Raw genomic sequence first — 12,788 nt, forward strand, 5'->3', positions numbered from 1 at the left:
GGATGGTTTCTCCTTTTTGAGCTATTTGAGTAATGCTGCTGTGGATATCTGTGAAGAATCTGCGTTTTTAAACAAGCACCCTGCTTAATTCTGTTGCTGATAGTTCCTGCACGTATCTGGAGAAACTCTGACCTGAATGGTTAGTGTTGTAGAATGACTCCCCTTACAGTGCTAAGTCCTCTGTTCCCCATCTCTTATGGGTGCTTCTGCTTGAAGAATCACTGGTCTGTGAGCGAGTGTGTAGTGGCTTAATGGAAGTAAGGTTCCAGAACTAAATTACATGGTCTGCATGTGCAGGATAGAGTGGACAGAAGGGAGATGACAGAGACAGTAGGCAGGGTAAATGGGTCCTGTACTTTTTCAGAATCTAGTAGTGACTTGACTAGTTCCTGAACTAGAGTGTTGCTGCTGGTGGTGGTAATGGAAAGAAAGGGTCAGAGGTAACAGACTTCATCAAAGGAATACTCTCTTCAGTAATGGTGATTTTAAAATACTCGGCATTTTTTGTTTTTCATTGACTCAGACACAGTTCTGTCTAATTCTGACCTTATCTATTCCTATCATCCTGTTGTTCCAAATAAATGTATTTTTACCAACTGTTTGAGAGAGGAAATCCTGGGATAATTAGCTGAAGGATATAGTGTAATAAAAAAAATACCAAGTTTTGATATTTTGAAGCCTCTGATCTACTAGGGATGTTTAGATACAGTACAAGCCTGAGTCAGAGCTGAACTTCTTAAAGTTCTTTTTCAGACTTGGGATTCTGTGATATATTCTGAAACTGAAAATAGCTTCTAGGAGATTCACAATCCCTACCACCACTGCCCATTGGCGCCGCTGGGCCTAGAGTGAAGGGCCTAGAACAGCTCACACCTTTTTCTGAGAGCTATAGCACAGCTTTAGAAGAGAGATTGTCACAGCCAGTGACCCATATCGGGTACTCATAGAGAGGGGTTTTGTTTAATAGGATTACCCTTGACCAGATATCTATCCATGATCTGTTTCACATTTTTCTGTTAGATTATTTGGCACAGATGTGATCAGATTGCCCTTAAGATGCTCTTTGTTCTGTGTACTATTTTTCCCCTCTCCTAACACAAGCGTCATTAAAAAAATCTTGGAGCATTGATAAATCAAAAGATTCTTCTTTCTACCTACTTTATCAAAATCACTGTGAACACTTTGGTGTATGTTCTTCTAGACTCTTCTTTGTGAAAAAAAAAAAAAAACCCACATAGTTTTGCACGGAGTATCACAGTGTGCACTTCCTTGTTAACCTGTTATTTCCCCCTACAAACAGTGTGTTGTGAACACCTTCCTATGTTAGCAGATTGATTTCTACAGCATTTAAAATTGGCTGCAGAGCCTTGCATTGTATGGATAAAATAGCTTCCAAGTTTTCAGTATTTCATACTGTGATGTATGTTTTCATACATTGTTCTAAAATATCTTAAGCCACATAGTACATATTGCCAGTTTGGTTCTCTGTTAATTTTACCAGTAACAATACAACCTAGATGCTCAGGGTTAAGTATTTTGGGGCAAAGTGCTATTGAACCTGGTTCCTGGTACATACATTCATTCTGCTCATTGGTTGGGATAGGTTTATAGTTGTGAAATAGGTGCTACAGACAGTTAACATAAAACATCCTGTAGTTCTCAAAAGACAGAGAATGCACCCTTTAACTTTCAGAAACTTGCATACGTGTAAACATAGAAATAAAGAATTGCATTTTTATTAATTCATGGAATCCAGTCTTCATAATGGATTTAAATAATTCTATTTAAATATGTGCACACAATCTAAAAGCGTTTTGTCATTGTAGCCTAATATATAAAAAGAAATTGTGCCTCTGAGTGCACAGTGGACATACCTGTTGTATCATCTGTTTTTCTGGTTTATTCCCATCTTTCTGCCAGAGTCCAGGACCCTAGAGGAGAATTTCGCCATCTTCTCTGAAGTAAAATGTGATTTAGGAACCAGCTTGCTTATTTTTTAAAGTAATGAGTATCATTGTTATGTATCAAAAATAAAAAAAAAGGCAGATTGATCATAATCTGTAGCTCCCTAACTGTAAATTTCAAATAGAAAAGCAAGATGGAGAGGAAATACATCATCATTTTAACAGTGGCTATTTTTGAGTGATGAGATTATGAACAATTAAACTTTCTTCTTGCTTTTCTGTATTTTCAGATTTCTAGAGTGAACATGTATTATACGCTATAACGCATAGGAATGTGGGAATAAAAATATGGGCCAAATATTTTTAAAAGGTATGGGATGATGGCGGGTGGGCTGGAAGGAACCCATAAAGATAAGAGTGGGTAGTTACTTTTTCACTGTTAAAGAATGAGGCTTGCCAGCTCCTAAGGAAATCTCTGACCCCACCCTGTACTTTGCAAGCAAGAGCTTTTGAAGTCTTTTGTGCTAGTTAGAGACTAGCATAGTTAGTACAGCTAAGTAAGTATGTCACAGATTCTATTATTAGGTTTATCTTTGCTGATTCCCATTTGATTGACAGAGTTCTCCACCCAGAAAGTTTGATTTATTTTGGCAGTTGGAAGAGGATTTTATGGAGCACTTGTTATCTAAAAAAAGTAAGGCTGTGGAACCTGCTTCCCCCACCCCCTCTTTTTTAGCTGTTTGGGTTGGTCCTAGTGAGCATGCCTAATCTAGGGATTACTCAACAAACATGACCTTAGGGCTGGTTTTGTAAATGTTACCAAATCTATTACTTAACCACAGATGTTCTTCCATTGTTGTATCCCACAGCCAGAGTTGAATGGTGACAATTAGTTCTGTGAGACTTGGATAAAACCTGTGTTCTTTAGGTCTCTTTGTATGTGGTGGTTTGAAAGTATTTCCTCACAAAAATTTGAACAATCACATGGTGCAAAGTAAATTGAATTATGTTTTCTTAAAAAAGTTAACTTACATCATTATACAAATTATAGATTCTCATTGTAGAATATTTTTAAAAATATAGCAAGTTCAAAAGAAAAATATAACTTATTCGTTATTCTATTACCCATAGGTTAAGCATTAACATTTTGGTTCTATTTCATTTCAGTCTTTTAAAAAATTGTGTATACATATATAATCTGACTGTGTAAATTGCACTAAGCATTCTATTGTGAACATTTCCTCATAGTCTGGTTTACTTTTTCTATGTTGTAAAAGCAACTTCCTGACACTAGTAAATGGTATTATTTATGATGGGCATGGATACACATATCTTTTATTTTACAGCAGCTGCCTTAAGTAGACTTCCAGTAAATCCTTGAGATGTATGTATTACTCATGGTATTCTTTATTATTATACCCAAATTGATAGATTAGTAGAACTGGCAGGGGCATTGATCATGGAATTCAGTCCTTTAATTTGAGAAATGATCCTTTGAGCTGGAGCTGCAAGAAATTTTTTTTTTTTTAAGAAATGAGAAAAATAAGCCAGAAGAGTTGCCCTTTGCCCAATATTATTAACTTATTTAATGGCCATAAGATAACACTGTTGGAAGCAGCTGCCTCTTTTCTTGTACAGGTTGGGAAGTTGGGGTATTGAGAATTTAATCAACACATTTTTTTAAAGAACCAGGTTGTACTTCCTTGCAAGCTCAAGTATGCTGGAAAAAGCCAAACCCTGAGGCTAGTAGTTTAGTATTGAATTGCCAAAATCTACTTATTGATTTCATTTTTCGTTCACCAGTTGATTTGATGGCATGTGTAAGCAGTCACCATTGTCTTGATTTCCTGCATATACCTGTACAGAAGTCATTGTTAACATGATACTACTGACAGTACATGCTTTTCTAGTTGAGGAGTTAAAATAATTTTTTGGCTTTGCAGTTAAACACAGTGGTCAGTATTTAAGGTATTTAAGGAATCGGTATTAAAGGAATCAGTGGAGTTATGAAGTAATATTTGAAGTTTTGATTTTTTAAAAATTGCACATTCAATGTTAACACCTTTCAGTTGGCTTTGAAAAAGCAGTAGATTCTTGGGAGTACTTTCCAGAATATTTGAGAAAAACAATTACGGCTTAGTATATATATATTTTTTTTAAGAAAAACAAAGCAATACCCTGAGAGATTATCTCGAAAAATGAAATGGAATTGTTGAGTTTCCCCTTCACCTTGGGAAGAACTCGGGGGAATGGTTGTGAACAACACTGGCTTTGTTGACCCTGAAGTGTAGGCAGTTAGGGCCTGTGAACATGGCATTTATAGTTGTCCACCATCCTTGCTGCCTTGGAAAATTCTTTCTGGAATGGCAGAGGTGCTCTTTGCAAGGCGTGCTTCCTGTGTGAGTACCTATTGTGGAGTCCTCGGTTGAATGGGAGGTTTGTGAGAAGTGGTTTCCCACCAGCACACAATGCTGCCTCTCGGCAACGTAAATACACATTCCACTCAGGGTCAGGCTAACAGTGACTGGCTAGAGCAAACGCCTTTGCAAAGAAAGATATTTTGGAGTTCCATTTATTTATAGCGGCCAGTGGAAAATTAATATGCTTGTTAAATCTATTTTTAAAAATGAAAGGGAAGTCTCTCATCTAACTGTTTGTTGAATGCAAATCAATTAGCCGTGGCATATTTTGATTTTGCTAATTTGTTGCTCTAGGAACTGAATTTCAATATCCTACTAATTCCTTTGTCTATATTTGAAACTTGAGGTTCTCATTTTAAGAGTTCTCTTTATGCTTCGGAAAACTTCTTTTGGGTTCTTTGATGAAAAACATAAATAAATGAATGACCCTAGAAAATACTAGATCAAATCATGGCGGGACTTAAAATGGGCTCATTGAGCAGTAAATGAAGGTCTAGAGATCAGAGCAGATATGATTCTTTCTTAAGAATGGCAACACAATATTATTTGTCGTTACTTCCTTAGTGTTTGATCATTTGCTTTGACTCTGGGGCATGAGTCTGATTACAGGAGAGATTGGACGGGGATCCCCGTCTAACAGGCCTGGATTTATGGGTGTCAAGTCTCCACCTCCCCTGCACTCTGCTGACAGCCCCAGCAGGAAGTACCTGGCCCCCAACATCAGTTTTCTTAGCCCTCCAGCCTGCTTTTCTGCTCTCGTGATTTACCAAATGAATTTGCCTCACAAATGTTCTCTAATGAGTGTGGCATAAAGTCCTGGAGAGAGACATCTGTGATAGAATTAGAATACCTCTTAATTTGGATTAATTTGTTCGTCCTTCAGACCCTGTCAGGTGAACTGTAGTTGTATAATAGAAAGTATAAAGGAGGGACAGCAATCTGTTTTTTTACGTTTTTACGTATAACTTGCTTGTGTGGAGCAGCAACTCTCAAAGTGTCGTCTGGGGGACCCTTGGGTACTCCTAAGACCCTCTTGGGGGTTCATGACATCAAAACCATTAATAATCCTAAAATGTTACTTGCGTTTTTCATTCTCCTGCTTCTTTGAGTTTATTGGTGACATTAACTGAAAAATATTTTGTGTGTGTCTTTTGTGTTCATATAAGGAGAAGTACTAAAATTGAATTGGAGAACATGACTTTTGTACCAAAGCTGAAATTTAAAAAGATTTTTCTGGGAAAATTTTAAAACCCTTTAATGAATTCCTTATATTTAGAATTTGCGTAACTTCAGCACAAAAGAGTGTCTTGCACAGAGGAGAACCTAAATAGGTATTTCTTAAATAAATGGATGTAGCTGCTTACTTTTTCTTAACACATTGTATTAGTATGAATTAATGTCATTGTTCACAGGCAGTATTTAGAATATAGGCAAGCACCATGCTTTCAAACACTGAAATTCACCTATTTGCGTATAAGCCATATATATACCAATTATTATTCTTATCTATTAAATAAAACAAATCTCCTTAATTCTCTGGTGTGCGACAGTTGTCTGTCGAAAGAAAATGTTTCTAGAGAATTTTGCATTTTTATGTTCTCAAAATGTTTATCTGAATTAGTAATGTGACTGTATACATATTTTATATTAACATTTTATCATAATGAGCTAATCTGAAATAGTAAATAGATATTCCCTTATGCGGTATGTCTTTGCACCTGCTAATTTGTTTCTTTGTTAACTATTGTCATTTCATGTGAAATTTCTGTTTCGGTCTCTTCTGAGCTCTAAGTAACACCTGGTATTTGCTTTATGTTCACTCACATTAGGTGAAAAACAAAACTGCTTATGAGAATGTCATTAAATGTAATATTTCTCAAGAAATAACTTGCCTTTAGTTAATAAAAAACAGTTCTAAACTGATTTTCAATGTATCAGACAGCGTTCTTACTGATTTCCATCCCCCCAACCATGCAGGAGTGAGAATCAGATAATTTTTTGAAAAAAATATTTGAACCAATATCTATAATTGCTTATGTCAGAAATCTTTGAAATATATATTTAAGTATAAATAGGAACTGTCAGTGATGTTTAATGGTACAGATTCTTTTCCTTATAAGGAATGTTTTACAACATCTGTTCAATTAAACAAAACTGAGTGTGTAAAATAAACATGATTGAATTCTATATGAGCTGATGAAAGAAAAAATTTTAGTATTCTCCTGGCTGATCAGAAATGAAGGTTAAGGCATGGGGTATGTTTTGAAGACAAATTCACCTTCTGTAACACCTGTCAGATTTCAAAGTCTAGAAAAGAGGCCACAGCTGGGAAACCAAATTTAGACATTGGGGCTTATCTCAGATGAAAGGTTTCGTAGAGCATGGAGGTCTGTTGACTTTGTGTGGTATTTCGTCAGAAGTGTCCAACGCAGATTCGTTTTTAGTTAATTGAGTATAACATTTCATTGTAATGCTATTTAACCTTATGCCTTTATTTCTAGAACCCAGAATTCTAGCACAGTGCCACCACAAAGTGGGTACACAGTAAATATCTGGTTAACACAATGGTTGATTACCTTTTTTCAAGTTCTTTTGTTTGATGTTATTTTATAAGGTACCTTTCAGCTAAGTCCTTCTTTTGGAATATTGTTATTATTAAAGGGAGAAGCCTTCAACCTGCTTTATACTTATTTTACAGTAGTTACTTAAAATTAATAGAATCTTGAAACGCTTTGTACCAAAGATATTACTCTAGCAGTCTCTTCATCAGTAACTTGCTGCCCTTCTTTGGAAATAATTTTGCTTTTGTGTTTAATCATGGCACATTTCATTAAAATCACCATGGAAGACATAACTTTAGCAATTTATAATTTGGTTTCTGCTAGTTTTTTTTCCCCCTCTAATTTTAAACCATCTAGGCTAAATGGTAGTATAATGGATTTGCTTAATCTTCCTTAAGCTACTTTAAAATGTGCTCTAAAAATTATTACGTCTGTATTTTGGTAAGGAAGCACCAAAAACTCAATTGTAGCCTTTGTGGAGGGGAACCAAGCACTCCTTAGGAGGGAGGTGTACTCTTGTGGGTTGTCTTTGAAAGTTATCTTTTGATACCTTTTCTGTTTTGTACCATGTGCTTGTTTTATCTAGTCTTTAAAACTCACTAACCTATATATAAATTTTAGCCAGCTCTTCTACTTGGGTTTTGTTGTCAGATTCTTAGATGTTACAATTAGCTCACTAAGAGCATGGACTTTTTATTATCACTTTCTGAGTCTCTTTCGGCAAATTATTTCTTTAGCCTTAGTTGCTATATTTGTAAATGGACAATACCAGCTACTTCATAGGATGTTTTGATGCTAGGTAAGAATTAGTGTGCAGGTGCCCCAAACAGTGCCTTTGCCCCAGCAGGCTGAAATAGCAGCTTCAAAGCTCTTCCTCCACATCTTTCCAGAAAGCAATCAGTTGTTTGGTGCTTGCAACACTTTTTTTTCTTCTATTCAAGGGGGTTATGCATGTCTCTTAGATACCCAGATTGATGCACAAATGTGAATTTGATTCATAATAGATCTCTACAAATAGAACAATAAAATACATTTTGGATCTTATTAAAGGGCTATCTGGAAGTCATGTACTTAAGCAGCCATATAATTCATATTATACCTAAAGAAACTAAGACACGGAGAGCTTACATAGGAAAACCTTGAACCACAGTCCTGAAAAGCAGTGGGACCTGTCAAAGTGCTGTGGGGTGCCAGGCAGGTATAATGCCCAAGGGCTGGGCAAGGGCTGGGTAAAGCGTGAGCTTCTGGCGGTGGGGAGGAGGAGCATGTGTTCTGATTTCCTGTCTCTTTCCACCTCCCCGTGCAGATTAGAATTAGACTTCCTCAAGAGGCTTTAGAAGTGATGTTTTTCACTGTCTGACTACAGTTCTGTAGACTTTTCTCTCACTGTCTTACAGAAACACATAACATTTCAAATTTCACTGAAAATACATATTTTCAGTTATTCCCATGTTTGGATGCTGTGACCAGGTTAGCTTGGGTATATGTGAGAATAAGGGCTCATAGCTTTGGCATGTTTCCTTGTAGATACTTGACTGTCATCCTTGGGATGTCAGGGTGTGAGATGTATTGTGATATGAGTGTACCTGGAATCTAAGTGTTCTAATAAAAATGGTTAATTACGTCTGCAAGCTTATGTAAATACCACTTAAAAACAACGAACAAAGCAAACGAACCTTTGGTTGGTAAACTTTTTTTGTAGATAAGCCCCCTTTCCCTTTTAGTTAATATTTGCAAAACTGAGCTGTTATTTATGTGAGGATGTGGATCTGAGGTCAAGAGATTGTGTATATATAGTGATGTAATTTTTTTCCATTTAGTTTTTATGTTTCTGTAAAATTTGGGGTGTGTTGGGCTGGTATGGAAGCAACCTCTGTATATTAATAGGGGTTTACGGAAGCAGCCTCAAATTACATCTAATTTTTACTCATAATCCTTATATATATGGATTTTTCTCCCCCAGAAAATAGTGCTTTCCTGTACATTAGATTTGAGTTCAGACATGACTCTGCTTTGTCAGATTTAAAATTATGCCAATCCAAAAATGTTTAAAAAGCATCTATGGATTCTTGAAGGCAGGGCCTATACAATAGGGACATCCATCCCCTTTTTGCACTTAAGAGCACAGTGGATGGTTCCTTTTGGCTTGTTGCTTGAACCTAGTATTTATTTTAATCTGAAGTGGTGGTGTTTTTAATCTAAAAAACTCAGTTTCACAGGATTTCTCTGTGGATTTAAATGCTCCCAACTAAATCTTTTATGCTTATAATTGGATGTAAAACGCAAGAATGTTTTTAAGGTTAAGAACTTTTTCAGACAACTGTGATTTTACTTCACTAATGAACACATATCAGACAAGAAGGCAAATTCCAGACTGTTTGTGCCTCAACCAACCAGCTGGGCACATACCTCCAGGTACTGCTCATGTCTCAAGAGGTTTTTCTGCATGAACAATTATCACCACTCCTTTTTTCCTTCAAGTGGCAAGCCATGGCAAGAGTCTTTCTTGCACAGCTGTATAGAACTCAGCTGTAAAATTATATTTTATTGGCATAAAAACACAGTGATTATCAGCACGGTGTGCTCAATACATTCTTTTCTCAACATTTTACTTAGATTCTTCCTTTTATGCAGAAGGCTCAAGCTGTACTTAATTGAAGGAAACAGGTTTTTAGAAGTTTTTTTTTATGTGTCTTTTTTTAAGCTTTAGTTTAATCAACATTAGGTATGCATGGTAAGCAATTGGTATTGAAGGGAGGAAACATACCCCCTTAAGATCAGAAAGGAACCTTAAGGGCTAATCTATAATATTGTCATTTTATAAGAGGAAATTAATTACTGAAGTTCAGAGCTAATTATTGACAAATCCCAGATTAGAACTCATATTTTCCAGTATGAGTGGAACTCATATTTTCCAATATGAGTTCCAATATGAACTCAGTGCTGGGGCCTGTCCACTATAGTTTTTTTTTAGCAGAGGGGATGTGAAAAATTCTAATAACAGTTCTTAGCCCCTCTCCATATCCTTTTTCTGTGCTACTTAATTTGATTTTTTAAAAAGCAAAGGGGAATGTTTGCCTGAAATGTACAGGAGCGATTAGCTTAAGGAAAAGCACTAAAACCACCTCTAGGTTTCTCCTGTCCAATGGCAGTGTCCCACATCAGGTTCATAATGGCGACATGCTAATTCCACATGGGCAGAGCCAATGCCAAGGCATTGGTGTAGTGTTACTGGGAAGAGAAAGAAAAGCCATATTCTCACAGCAGCAGGGAAGTGGTCAAAACAGTCAGGTGTGTGTTGATGGATGAGCAGATTTTCCCAGAATTTCAGAGGTAAAGAAGATCACATTGTGTTTCTATTTTGTTTTAATGAGATTTTTTTTTCCTTCTGTTGATGCTGTTGGTGTTTCTATAGTTATTATCAGAAAGCAGTTTGTGGTTTTGCTGAGAGGCTAGAAATGACAACTATTTTCAGAGTTTCTAGGTCTTGAAACGTCAGTCAACCTTTCAAAGCCAGCATTGATTATGAAGGAAAGAGGTTTTTCTAATGAGGAAATAAAATAGTAAATGATACTTTGACATTCCATTAGTTGTAGGAATGTGTGCCCCAACTGACTACCTGGCTTTGCTCTCTCTCTTTCCCTCTCTTTTCTAAGTTTTGCTAATAATAAAACTTAGGAAGTACACATTTAGGAAGTTGTCTGTCCTTGTGACTGATGGCATTTATACATAAAGGCCACCCGGGGTGTATGGGGGGAGGTTCATGAATGCAGTTTTTCTCTTCTTTTTTCTGTGGTATATGACTCCGTATCAAATTTTAACTTCCCTAGATGTTTATTTTTTTAACCACAGTCAAGGCACAAACCAGTGTAAATCAGCTGCACAAATGTGTGTCATAATAAATTTTTATTAGGTTTTATATTGGAAGCCATTTAGAAACTAGTCTTGTAATCACTCATAAAACATTAGCTATCTTATTGTTTTACAAGAGTATGTAGAGTATAGTAATTTCTTAGTAGCATCCCAAACCCGTCTTTCTCCAAACACAATACAGCAAAGCTGTGTTTTCTGTGATTCAGTAAGTCAGATTGCATTTTGAGTATTCATGTGGTTTTCCCCACCCCCCTGAATCAGGAATTTTTTTTCCCCATTATTATTGTTTTTAAAAAAAAAAAAAAAAAAAAGATGGGGTTTCGCCATGTTGCCCACGCGGGCCTCGAACTTCAGAGCTCAAGCAGTCTGTCTGCCTTGGCCTCCCAAAGTGCTGGGATTACAGGCATTTTATTACTGTTATACAAATGGCCAGGATGTTTCTCTGCTGTATTTTCTGAAACTTGACCCACTATAGATTCTCACTATTAGAGGTCAGTGGGTATTTTTAGTAAAGAAGGAAATTTTCATGAAGTGTGAATTGAGCTGATTTTACTAATGTGTCTGTGACAATATATTTTTCAGGCTACAGAACAAGCATGTAGCAAGCAAAATGTTCACATGTTGTTATGTTTAAAGTGTGTGAAGGTGATTGGTTAATCTGTGTTGGAAAAGACACTAGCTTTATGGAGTACATGGAATCACAGTTAACTATAGTGGTATGAATTCTGATATTATTTTCAAGTTGCTTTATGGGTCCTTGTATTTGATGGGTTTTGAATTGGAGTACGGACGTGAAAAGTTGAAACTGAACACATCCATTCTACTTACTTGTTATGTTACTCCATCAACCTTTTTTTTTTTAAAAAAAAAAAAAAAAAGAGACAGGGTCTTGCTGTGTTGCCCAGGCTAGACTCAAACTCCCTGGGCTGAAGCCATCATCTTGCCTCAGCCTCCTGAGTAGCTGGGACTACAGGTGTGCACCACCATGCTCAGTTTTCCATTGACCTTTTTAAACACTGCTCCAGGTTAGTCAAAGTTAGTGGGAGGTCTCATTAGGGTGCTGGTGAAGTGGCCCTGGGAGCCTCAGCCTGGCTTGTAATGAAACTCAGGGAATCAATTCCTCTCATCCAGGCTGGCCCGGCGGGTTTGGTTCTGATGGCTATACTTTGTTCCTTTTGGTACTGTTATGTTTCTTTTTCTCTTTGTCATTTGAAATTAATTTGTGTACTGTACTGCTAACTCACATCTTGAATTAATGTAAGGAAATTTGGGTCATTGGCCCTCAGAGTGAGGACCAGGACATTTTGTTATTAATTTGAAGGCCAGTTTCACAGACTTAAAAACTCTCCCAGCAGTGATTAGGGCTTTGGCTTTGTTTTAAGTTAGACATTCTTCCTAGTATATAATTGCTTTGGCCCTTTGCAGGTGGGGCTGCAGTTCTCTTCTGCGAATCGTTGTTTTTCATGAATTTAGCCTGTGTGTTTCTTAGTATAGGCTGGGACCAAAGTACCATGGAAAATCTTTTTAGACTTGGAGAAGAGGAAGCAAAATAAGAAGAAAAAGGAATAAGCTAGTTGCCTAGAGAAATGCAAAAACTGAAGATCTTTTGTAATATTCTTTTAAACTAAAGTTTTCTTTAAAAGCTTTGGGGACATATTTGGGTGGAATTAATGTCTTACTAACAGTGAGGATCTGTTCATTCTGTTTCCAGAGTGTCCTGCCCCAAACCCTGCTTTTGAGCTCAGGGGTTGTTGGAAATGCTGAGTCTTGCTAGAAGGTAACCAGTGGCTTGCTTTCTTAGGGGAGAGGGAAGTTAATCACAAGTGCCCATGTGGCAGCCTTTCCCTGTCAATCAAAAGAATAGAACTAGCTGGGCGTGAAGCACTTGTGGTTTTAGTGTTATGTGTGGTTAGGGGGAGAGGTTGTGAGGGCCTGTGGTTGTTACCAAATTCTTTGAAATGGAAGTATGGGTACGAACAAGATAAAGAATAGGAGAGAAACCCTGGTGCTCTGTGTGGGGGAAAGAAAAG

At 36.9% G+C, this 12,788-nt stretch overlaps 1 protein-coding gene across 10 annotated transcripts in view; it reads left to right on the forward strand.

Moving 5' to 3' along the window:
* Positions 1 to 12,788, forward strand: part of FNDC3B (fibronectin type III domain containing 3B) — a 361,515-nt gene that overhangs the window by 55,029 nt on the left and 293,698 nt on the right. Inside the window, exon 1 of one of the 10 annotated variants that reach the window (XM_054482963.2) lies at positions 10,142 to 10,218. The exons of the other annotated variants lie outside the window; for them this stretch is intronic. The gene's annotated coding sequence lies outside the window, so the exon portion shown is untranslated. Of the gene's footprint in view, positions 1 to 10,141; positions 10,219 to 12,788 lie in introns of those variants that run through there. 10 annotated transcript variants of the gene reach the window in all.

Source organism: Pongo pygmaeus, chromosome 2 (genome assembly GCF_028885625.2).
Source record: "Pongo pygmaeus isolate AG05252 chromosome 2, NHGRI_mPonPyg2-v2.0_pri, whole genome shotgun sequence".
Taxonomy (NCBI): Eukaryota; Metazoa; Chordata; class Mammalia; order Primates; family Hominidae; genus Pongo; species Pongo pygmaeus.